The 12209-nt window shown below is 47.7% G+C and overlaps 1 protein-coding gene across 1 annotated transcript in view; it reads left to right on the top strand.

Moving 5' to 3' along the window:
• The first annotated feature begins 5916 nt into the window (after positions 1-5916).
• Positions 5917-12209, top strand: part of STAG3 (STAG3 cohesin complex component) — a 2261782-nt gene continuing 2255489 nt past the window's right edge. The window contains exon 1 of the mRNA XM_069646424.1: positions 5917-6122. The gene's annotated coding sequence lies outside the window, so the exon portion shown is untranslated. The remainder of the gene's footprint in view (positions 6123-12209) is intronic.

Raw genomic sequence — 12209 nt, 5'->3', positions numbered from 1 at the left:
ATTATGACCTTAAGGAAGAAATAGCTGATCCCAATTCAAACCAACCTCTTAGGAACTGCATGATAGTTGAAGTCGAACACAGTAATGCCTGTCATCCATTCATTTTGCACCACTTCGAGAAATTAGCCCGGTGCCTGTCATACAGTTTTAAGGTCGCTGGCCTCCTAGCCCCTTGGTCTCGTTGAGCCGATTAAGGGTACAGATCTTCAACCTCATTGCACCTTTGCAAGTCTGGAAAAAATGCTGGTGCTCTGCCGGTGGGGGCCACGGATCTCCTGCCAGGCCTGACCTGACAGTAGATCAGGCCCCCACCGGCAGATAAATGCCTGAATCACTGGCACCAATAATTGAGGGGGGTGGGAATTTACCGGTTCTCTGCCACCCGTAATAACCCAGTAATACCGGCATATCAGGCGGCGTAGAGTGGAGTTTGCTGTTATCCCGCCAGAATTACCGGCGGGATACCGGCAAACTCCTAATGAGGGTCCTTGTCTTTGCAACCCCACCCTTTAAATCTCCAGGACCGCATCACACAATCCCGAAACATTTTTCTCCTTGATTTAGAACTAAGGGAAATGGGAGAGACCAGAGGCGAAGAACTGGTGCTATTGCCAGCTCTATTAGAAGCGGGAACCAAGATCACCTCTGCTAAAAGGGTATTAAGAGAATTACATCTACCGCCAAAATCCTGATCTTGATCATCACTTTCAATGGGAGTGGTGGAAAAGCATATAAGAGACCCTTTGGCCACTAAATACTCATGGCACCTATCCCACATGCTCCCTAGCATGGGAACATGGAGCAGAACCTCTGTACCTTTGCACTGTGAGAAAAGCAAACAAGTCCAGTACAGAAGTCCCAAACTGTTGGTCTATCAACCTGAACATCACTGGACACAGTTCCCAAGTAGCAGAAAGAAAACCCCTACTCAGACAGCCTGCACTTGTATTTTCCTCTGCTCCGATGTGAATCATATTTACTGACAGAAGCGAGTCTCTGCCCTTCCCCCAAAGAAATGTGCCAATATCTCTAGATCCCTAGATCTGGTACCCCCTGTCTGCTGATATAAACCATAGCTGTGCTGTTGCCTTTTCTGACAACCACTGCCTTCCCCTGGATTACCGACACAAACTGCAGGTCCCTACCTACTACAGCCATTTCCCTGAAATTTCAGGATTTAGTTAATTCCTAGGCTCCCCACTTCTGCTGAGTGAAATTTCCCACTGTAGTTCCCCACCAAGCCTGCTGGCATCTGCAGCAACTATGAATGGCAAAGGTTGGGTCTACAGAAATCCCTTTAACACATGTCCCATCTGCAGGCACCAATAAAGCCTTGCTTTCAACTACCATGTAACTGGGAGCAACATCTCCTAGTTCTTGGACTCCACCACCCAGTGTCTGTGCAGATGTGAGAGCAGAGGTCTCGTGTAGCATAGCCGCAAGGAATCAAAAAAACACAGGACGCCATATGACCCTGAATCGGTAAAGAGAAAACGACATGTGTAGTCTGTTGCACTAACGTTAAGGACAGAACCATACACTGATGTCTGATTGTTATTGCTTCTGGTAAAAGAACCCTGTCATTGGCTGTCCAGAATATGGCCCCTATAAAGACCATATCCTGAGAATGGTCCAAGTGTGACTTCTCCCTGGTTGAGATGAATCCCACCCTTGTCAAATTTCAGCACAGGACCTCCACATGCTTCAGCATCTCCTCCTGTGATGCGGCCCTGAGAAGCCAATCGTTGAGATACAGGAAGTGTGAATTGTCAGTGCATGTAGAAAGGCTAGAATTGGGCCCAAAACCTTTGAGCACTCTCAGATCTGATCCTAAACAGAACTTCCTGGATTTAAAATGCTGCTTGGCCATTGCAATTCTTAAAAATGTCTGATGAGGCTTCCAGATGGGCACATGAAAATGGCCTTCCTGTAGATACAGGGACGCTAAACAATCCCCAACCGGTTCATTGGGGTTCCCCTTCTGCAGACACTCCATCTTGAATCTCTGATTGGACATCAACTGGTTCAGGTTTAAATTGAATTTTTCCAGATGGGTTTGGCACCAGAAAACAATGAAGTAAAACCCCAACCCTACTAGGTGCTCGTCTGATCACAGTCAGATGCAGGAGACCCTGATTGCAACCTTTTGGACAGGCTCTGGGGCAGCGAAGAGAAGATTGCTTCTATTTGGGCAGGGGTTACTGAAAACTCTATTCTGTACCCCCTACTCACCACACCATTCACCCATATATCTGTGGAAAGGACTTCCCATTGCTCTGCAAAATACCAAAGCTGTGCCCCCATTGGCAGGCACCAAATGTTTGATTCCTTACTGGCGAAGGAGGTGTACCCCCTTTTCATAGGTACACTTGTATCTCTTTCCACCAGACATCTGAGAACCGATGCGAATAGCTGGGTTCTTCCATATTTCCTTGTACTGTCCATATGTACCTTAGGTCTGGGTTCATGTTTCTTTCATAACTTCTCAGTGTGATTATCTGCTCTGAATACTTTATAAACCTTGTCTTCTAACTCCAAAGAGGAACTTTCCCTGAAAAGGTATCTTCATTGCTGTGGCCTTCTGATAGAATTCTTATGCCAATCAATCACCAGAATGTGTCTTTGACATACAATTTCTGCTCTCACGGATACTGCTCTCACATGCTACAACTACGCTGACGATACACAAATAATCTTCAAAATACAAGACTCCCCGGAAAGAAACTAAACGCTAGAAAACTGCCGCCGCAATGTATTCTTCTGGATGAACTCCAATTCCCTCAAAATCAACCCAGGGAAAAATGAAATAATGATCGTCACAAAAAATGGAGGAGAAAACCAATTCATCCCTTGGCCAAGGGAACTTGGGACAACCCCAGCACCCTCGCCTATTGTAAAAAACCTGGGGGTTCTGATGGATAATAATCTCACGCTAGTGCCACAAGTAAACGCTCTCCTCAAGAAATGCTTCTTCCTCCTGCGAGCGGCAAAGAGAATCTTACTGTTCCTATCGTTCACCAACAAAACAACCACCATCATCGCCCTCGTCATGTCCAATGTAGACATTGCCAATAGCCTATACCTAGGCATGCCTGAACGACTCCTAAAAAAACTACAACGCATTCAAAACGCGGCAGCCAGACTGCTTCTGAAACTACTTCGAAGAGAACACGCCGCAACAGCGCTGAAAACACTACATTGGCTACCAATAAAACAATGAATAAAATTCGAAACTATGTGCATTACGCACAGAGCAGTACACAACGAAGGCGCAGAGTTCCTAAGAGACAAACTGCGCCTACATCAACCAACAAGAACGCTCAGATCAAGCATGGACATCTGCCTACAACAAAAGAAAACTTGGAGGATCCTCCTTCTCTCCTCAAGCCCCGAAAACCTGGAACGACCTTCCAAAGTTCATACGTAACACAAGAAACCACCTATTATTCAGGAAATTACTCAAAACCTGGCTCTTCACAGCATAACTAGAAAGACTGGCCACAGGGGCACCGACATAACTAAAAACATCAATGAACCTAGAGCGACCGCGATACACACTGATCAATCAATGGGAAAAGCTGAGGTAAATAACCCACGACATACTAACAGTCGCAATACGATCAAAGACAGTAAACATAGCAAATTAAGACAGAAAGACTAGAACGGACCATGACCTTAACTATTACCTTCCCTACAGCCCTAAGGACAAAACATAGAGAGGGAAATACGGGCCCCAATGCATTGGGTGAGAAACAGAATGTTTCATTACTACACACTGTCCACCAATACAAAGCAGGAAGCACAATGCCCCACCACACAAAACTACAACTAAACAACAGTCCCAAGGATGTTCACCCCACGGAAACCAAAGAACCAGTCGGGACAGAAGGATACGAACGTCTGAATACACAGGCTCACCTAGACGGATCCACTGGGACAACACATCAACACGACCCCGACCATTCAAAGCCTTAACCGACCAGGGACACACTAGATCACCTAAGAACAGATATCACCCACCCAGTCCCACACGTGAAGATTAAGTTCAGACGCACCCACTAATCCAAACTATACTCAATAAGATACAGTTGGATCAGTGCAACACCACCACAGCGAATCGGCCCACGAGGAACCAGCAACATCCCAACCCACAGGTATACAACTCTAACGGAACCATAAGTACCTGAATCAGGTTACAGACCCCACTAACCCAATTCTCAATCTTCTGCATACTTAAACCCACACAAAACCACACAACCATCTCTCTCCCAGCTAACCGCACGCACTTTACCACACCGCATCAACAACACATAATTCACCCACAGCACTTGAGGCCTTTGCCCGATCCGATACTAGCACCAAAGCCCAGCACTCGGTGTATACCGAGCTGAAGCTGCCAACAGCACACCACTTCTCCCACCCTCCTTCTCCCTTCTTCCCGACTAACCCTACCCACCCTTCCTGTTTACAGATCCGTCAGAACGCCTGGGGACCAATTCCGTTGATGACGGTGCGCTATACAAGTACCGATAACATAACATAACTGCTGCTGTTGTAACTTCATATTGTTCGCCAAAGCTGAAAGAAGTTCGATCTGGCCCTTCAAGTCTTGAAACCCAGGTGCATTATCCGCTCCCTCTCCTGGCGTCTGTGGCACTATATTAACTGTTCACAATGCCATAGCTCTCAACCATTTATGTCGCAAAGGTGGGTGAAAACACCCAATTTTATTTTTGGCGGGTGAGAGGCCCATAGAAATTAATGGGCATGCAGGAGGCTTGGCGGGTGAGTCAGCTGTTTACAAGGCGGGTGACACCCGCCAAAAGCGTGTGACTTGAGAGCTATGACAATGCCGTCCCTGTCATATAGGAACTATAACAAGTAGGGGGACGCAAGGCCAGATGGTCATGGCCTATGAAAAGCACCCGAACATCTGCGTACGCTTTCTTGTCCAGTTTTGTTCACATTGCCTCTTCTGGAGCCATCGACGACCTCCCCAAAAGACTGGGTATAATAGTATCAATAGACACAGACTGGGGCATAGATTTGGGATTACAATTATTTTTAGAAGTGAGAGATTAAAAAATACTACTATTTTTAATTTGTCTAAATCGGGAGGGTTGGCCTTTATGCTTCTTTCATTTCCGCGTGGTGCTCTCTGCCCATCATGAATGTTCTCTCCTGATCAACGTGTCTTAATCTAGCTGTCGCTCTGCCTTGCAAAACCCCCAGAAAGCCATCCATCTCACTCAACCCCGGTTCCTCGCCCTGTAGGAGCCGCTCTACCACACCTGCAGCCTTTCCTTAGGGGATCCAGAAATGGAGGCCCGCTAAGCCCAGCAGTGAGCTTCTTGCAAGTGAAACAGCACTTAAACAAATATTGCATGCTGGGAAATCAGGAGTGTTATACTTTAAGATAGGAAGGTTGAAGCAGGATAAAAAAATAATCGAACAGCGAATGATACCTCACAAGTATTGGACGCGGAAGAGGGACTTGGAGTTAATATATCTAAGTACACATCGCTCCTGGGACAACTTCTCGCTCTTCAAAAATGTTAATCTCCGTTAGTTTACACCACCCTCCAATGCATTTAACTTCACCTTCATTTAGTAGAGGTTTGCTCGAATATAAACAGTGATGACTTTTTTTGACATCATACTCCCGGAAAGGGTTATAGGATATAAACACGTTTGGGGTGTACTAATCAAGTTCGATTATTGAAAACAATTATTTTAGCCCAACGTTTCTGCATCTTTGAACATACAAAAAAAAACAGATTTTACTTCAGCAACATGGCGCTTGTGTAGAGTGTCCAAATCGAGGTCATGTTTCGTTTCAACCAATAGGGTGACATTGCTTAAGCGCGGCTCCACGATCACAGGGCTGATCTATTCCAAAATGGCGGTTTATTCAACGTGCGTTTGCGTGGAGGTGGGACTTCTCGTATATTGATTTTGTCCGTAGCCGGTTCTGCTTAAGCACCGCGTAGTGCGGATTTCGATCAAAATTGAAGGACTGATTTGATTTGACTTTTCGCTATAAGTCTGCCTGAGGTACTAAGCGGTGGGTCGTGGTGACGTTTAGTGCCAAAATACGCACGGGCCGTTTTATTTAGCTTCAGGTTGGTTGTTTTGGAATGGACTTTTTGAGCGGCGCCGCGCACCGTCGTGCCTATATAGGGATAGTTCCTTTGAGAAAAGATGTTTGCATAGGCGCGTTATAAATGCCATATCATATCAATTCGGTATAATGAAACACAGTTGCATGTTTTTTTTTTTTTTGTTGACATGTGAAATGTTTGTACGTCTGTGTTAGATTTAGGATCCAACTTTTTATTGTCCGTGATACGATCTTTGGCTATTATGTTTTGAATTGAAGGGTAGAATGTTGGAGTGCAGCATGAGCTAATGAATAGTAGAATGGTTGGTGTTGGAAGAAGTTGAAGGCTGATTAGTAGTTGGGATAGCAATATAATGATTGTACAGTGCGCTGCCAAATTTTGTGGTATGTAGAGCGAGTTTTTTTCTTTTATTAACTGACCTCTTCAGAAACTATGCATGCCACCGAGACAAGGTACACTGTGCCCAATTCGACTTTAAAATACGTTCGTTATACAGTAAGAATAAGGCTGTAACACACATTACTCACACGGGTACCATCCAACAAGATATTCCCACTTCCGCAAATGCACTCCAGTTATAAATCTATCCTTCCCCTCAAGTTGGTTTGTGTTCTGGGGGACCTTGATCTCTTGTTCCCCGCCAGTGTAGTGATGCCCCAGCTGGTGAGGTGCCCTGATGGGCCATTCAACCGTGTAGCATGGCAAGGAGAGACTCTGACACGGGTTAGCTGGTACTGGAACTGCCGCGCGGCCCTTTTTATTAAGTTGGTCACCCACACATGTGACCTTGCACACATGATTCTGCAGGCATCTCGTGGTGTTGTGATGAGGTCGCAACATCCCATGCCAAGGGTAAAGACAAAGAAATTTATTAACATTTAAGATGGCATGTGTTACAACTAAAGAACAGGTTCCGACCTCTTAGGTCGTTAGGAAGCATTATTCCTACATACCTTGGTGGATGACGCACCTTTTTGCATCTTAAAAGCTTTATTAGCCCAATATGGAAATGGGGATTGCCCCTCTGGCCAGAAAAGCTGCACCGCAGTTGCTGGGGGCCACATCAGTAGATGGTCATAGGGCTGTCCCTCTGTGTCTGCTCACCCGAAAGGGACTGCACTCAAAGCTGCGCTGGGGGCCACATATCGACTGTCTAGCAAACAGGTCTCTGTCCTATCTAGAGTAGGATGGTCTTACAGCGGGCTTGGGCGGTCTTTGTCCTTTGCGGCAGACTAGTCTAGAGTCTTTTGGCCGCTCTTCCCCCCCCATGCGGATATGGGCAAGGGGAGGACACTCTCCTTGCATCCCTCTCTAGGCGAGGAACCTTTGAACTGCAGCGGGCAGACCCGTGCCCAGGTTCCCCCTTCAGGCAGGAGTTTTTCCTTGATACCGCCGTGGCGACGGTGGACCAAATCCTGTTAAGGTTCCCTCTGCTGGAGTTGGCGTGTGCAGCGACCGAAGCTATGCAGTGCTCAGGTATTCCCTCTGCTAGTCAGATTGTACTTGTGTCGATATGGCAACAGCCGCGCCGTGGCATTCTCCTTGACTTGTCTCTTGCCTGGCCGCACAAGCACTCTCATCGTGGAGAGCCGCGGCCTGGCTAAGGCTGTTGTCCACTTGCTGTCTTCCCGAGGCGGGAGTTCTGGCTCGCCTCTGGTGTACGGCCACAGTGGCGGCGGAGTTTGCTGCACCGCTCTCTGGTGTTGGTGGTGGCAGGGACGTACCCCGCTGCGTGACCTGCACCTGGCACTTTGGCCGCAAGGACAGGCAGAGTCACTTTGTTGGCTAGCATCAAGACTTTGCAGTGTCAGTTGTTGCTGGGCCATTCTTCTCTCCCAGACAGGGGCTGACGCGAGCCTTTTCGTCAAGGCTCGCATTCATGCTCACCTTCTGCCTGACCGCACAAGCACTCGTCGGGGAGAGCCTTGGCCATGCCAGCATTGTGGTGCTTGGGTGCAGGATACGAAGCAGTCCATGTTGTGGCCACTGCTGGCTCCCTTCCAGGCGGGTTGTTCCCTCGCTTTCATGGACTCCGGGGCACAGCTACTGCGGCGACAGTTCTTGCCGTGCTGCTCTTTGCCCTTGAGTGTTGGGGACGTGCCACAATGCATAACCTGCTCCTGGCCCGTTGGCCGCGAGGATAGGCAGGGTCACCATGGTGGCTTTCTACGAAAGCCACTGCAGCGATGGGTCTTGTCTAGCCACACCGCCGCCCAGGCGGGAGCTGCTTTAGACAATGTATTACTCACCCTGACAGAGTACCTTGTTTAAGGCGATGTCCCTCTCCCCTTGACGGGAGTGTCTTCGGTTGTCCAGTGGGCCAGGGCGCTACACTGGCTTTTGCGCCCGTCGGGGGGCCTCTAGCGCTGTCTATTCATGGGCCACCTCTTCTCCCCCAGGCAGGAGTACCCAATGTCCTTGTGGAGGCATGGGCCGCCTGCTCTCTCCGGGCAGGAGTATTGTTCCTTTGACGGAGCAGCATTGGCAGCTCATCTCCCCCAGGCAGGAGTTTGCCTTGCTGGAGCAAGAGCAACAAAAGCAGCTCCTTCACACTTTCCATCAGGAGTATGTGTTCTTATCTCTGGCATGTTCGCCCCTTACTCTTCCCCAGGCAGGAGACTTCCTCGCCACGCATTGATAGCGGCATGTCCGCTTCCTCTTCCCAATCAGGGGTCCTACCTTCTTCCACAGTGAAAGCGGCAAGCGGGCAATAGCCGCTCCCCCAGGCGGGAGCGATTTTTGTTTTCCACTCATTCACTTGCTCGCAGCTCGCTCTCCCCCAGGCAGAGCCACCATTATTTATGGCGGCAGCAAGCTGCTTCACTGTCATTCCCAGGTGAGAGTAGCTCCATTGGGCAGCTCGCTGCATGGCAGTGAGCCGCTTCTCTAATCCCCCCATCGCCCGGGAGGAGAATTTTAATTTTTTTTCTTTACATGTGCGGCGGAGGCTGCGCTCCTCACTACATGAGATGGGAGGGACTAATCACTTTACTGTGGCTGTGCACGCCACAGCAGGCCGATTCATTGCTCCCCGCGAAGCGAGGACAACCTACTTTATTGCAGCGCTGAGCTGCTCACACTTCCGGATGGGAGACCGTAATTTTCTTTCATAGGTGCGGCATCAGAGGCTGTTCCTCTCCCTGTCTCCTGGTGGGTGCTTCAGCATTCCTCCCCCGGGCGGTAGGCAATTTATTTAATTTCTTGCCGAGGCCACATCGCTCTCTCTCTCCCCCAGGCGGGAGTGCCTGAATGCTTGGCAAACTGCGGCAGATCTTGCTGCTCATCGCCCCTCTAGACTGGAGCTCCTCCTCTTTTCCCTGGTCACGGATGCAGCTGAGGCCGTGCTGCTCCACCCCCACCAACCCCCCCCAAGCAGGAGATTTAAAGTCTCATGGTGGCTGTCCCCACCACTTGCTGCCAGTTGCGGGAAGAGTCGCGCATCGCGTTTCCCCCTACCTGCAGTGTTTCGAAGAAGAAGCCAGGGAGGCTGGTACTGCCGCATCATTCCAAGAGGGTGGCCATCAGTTCCGCTTGAGGCTCCAGCAAAGCCCTCCAGGATGCGTACGTTCACGTCCTGCGCCCTCCTTCCGTTCTTTATTATATATATTTTTTTGTCTTTATTGGTGACCGGCTGCATGCATGGGGCCGGGCCTCATCCCCAGATGTTATGGGGGACCGTGGTCCCTGCCAGTGGAGTGATGCTCCAGCTGATGGAGTGGCCCGAAGGGCCAATCACCCGCATTGCGCAGCAAGGAGTGACCACGACATAGGTGTTTGTTGGTACTGGAACTGCTGAGTGGGAAACCGCTCGTCTTTTATTAAGTTGGTCCTCGCATATATGACTCGGCATGCACCTCATGGTGTCGTGCTGAGGTCACGACATCTTGACTTCAGAGGAAAAATGTAGCAAATCGGGCTCTTCGTGCCAAACAGTGCACAACTCCCCCTAACCCCCCCACCTTCTTGTTTCTTCAATGGATCGCTAATATATCTTTTGTCAGTTTGCCATCTTCTAATATAGCATCTGGGCTACTTACAATTCACATGAGCAGTGAGATACGCATGTAGGTAGGCCTGTTCACATACAATATTGCGGTGCTCAACACCACTCTTGAGTCGGTGAGTGATGCTGTCTGTTTCTTTACTTGCCAGTGGGCCGGCACAGCTGTCTCAACTATCAACTTCACCCGTCTTCTTCCAACCATCAACTACCCTCATTCAACATTCAAATTCCACTAATCAAATACATACCACAGCACAAGAACAAAACCAAAGAAAAATAAGACAAAGAAACCTGTGCATATAACAGGCAGTAATAGGATATCAGAACAAGCAATTGCCAAAGAGAAATAAAATGCATAATTCAGACATAAAAAAACACTGCAACATATACAGTAGCCAAAAACCACCACACGTTCAGGAAAAACTCTTCACTTCATAGCCGAATTTGGACCAAATTGGTTGTCTGCAAATTGTGCTACTTATACAGGAATCATTAAACCCATTACCTCCTCGTCATGCTTTCATCTTGTACCCCACCATCACCACTTCCACTGCTGTTACTCTCCTCCGTTTCTGCTTCATCCGCATCTTCCTCCATCCACACATCAAACTTCTTATCGTGAACACCCACATCCATTCTTCCACCATTCCACTTCCTCAGCCTAATCGTATTCTGCATGGGTCCATACGCCATCCTGACAGACTTGTCAAATATGTCTTTTATCCTCACTGGATCTGAAAACTTAGAACCGCCTTTACCGGGCAATTCACCCTTCTTTATCCTCAAATAGTCCCCAGTTTTGAACATGCTAAAATTACCTTGAACTCTGCATTCTTCATCAACACACTCCTTCAGGTTGACCCATGCAGGATTAAATATGGTATTAGGCTGTCTGCCCCTCATGATCGCAAACGGCGACTTCTCTAAATCTTTATACACTGATATCCTTACACACCACAACTTCTCAATCGCTTAACTCACTTCACAATTGTTTCTACTGCCTCCTCAACGGCATCTACAATGTTACACCTCTACCTTAACAGTAGTTTGAGGCCGATAAAGCGCTGATAGCTTCTTCGATATCAACTTTACGCGCATACCTCCTGAACTGCACCCCATTGTCACTCACCATCTTCTTGGGGTAACCCTCTCTTTTGAAAACTTGTTCCAGAAGCTTCATTACCTCACCTGTGTTAACTCTACTGACCCACTTAGCCTCAACCTATCCGGAACAGTGGTCTACCATCACTATCAACAATCTATTCTCTCTCCCCAACCGTTTGTACGGTTCTACAATATCAATTCCCAACTGTTCCCACGTTTCAATAGGTTTATGTACTACACTACACTACACTCAATCTTCTGGATCTTAAAGCTCATGTCTGCATTCTGCCAAGGCCAACATTTTCTCACAAATTCCACCACCATTAAATCTATGCCACCAATACTTTGCCTTCAAATTACACTTTGTAGTTTTGGATCCAGGATGACCTTGATGAACCTTCTCCATCAATTCCATCCCCTATTTCTCCGGTGGCACAAAGTCACCGCTCACCAGTACTCCACTCTCCATGGAATACTCCTCCCTAGCTTCCCAATATGGCTTCACTTTCTCATCTAGCTCACCTTTAGCTGGACACCCTTTACGTTTAAATTCTACGTCCTTTAAACTCCTCCAACCACTCATCTTTAGCAACTATTTCATTCACTTCCGCCACTACCTGCTCTTCACCAATAACCCTATCTTTGATTGGCAAACGAACCAGTCACATTATTCCTCGCTACAAAATCCTACCCCTGTAAGCTTACACTTAAGTCTCGATAACCTTGGGGTGGCTTTGCATAAATCATTCACAGTTAATAATTCCCCTAAGGGTTTGTGGTCCGTACACACTGTAAACCTGTTTCCCCAAACAAGGCATACATTAGATTTCAAAAATTGATTAGCAGAGTTTTCTGATTAAATTATTCTTGATTAGCAAACAAACCCATTTGATTAGCTATTGTGTACTAATGTTTTAAGGCCACCAGAAGATACTTCTACCCAAGCTATAAAATGAGCAAAAATACAGCAGCTTTGAGTA

This window comes from Ambystoma mexicanum, chromosome 1p, assembly GCF_040938575.1.
Source record: "Ambystoma mexicanum isolate Mex_15411 chromosome 1p, UKY_AmexF1_1, whole genome shotgun sequence".
Taxonomy (NCBI): Eukaryota; Metazoa; Chordata; class Amphibia; order Caudata; family Ambystomatidae; genus Ambystoma; species Ambystoma mexicanum.
The sequence above is the reverse complement of the archived record's forward strand: the minus strand, read 5'-3'. Positions and strand labels throughout refer to the sequence as shown.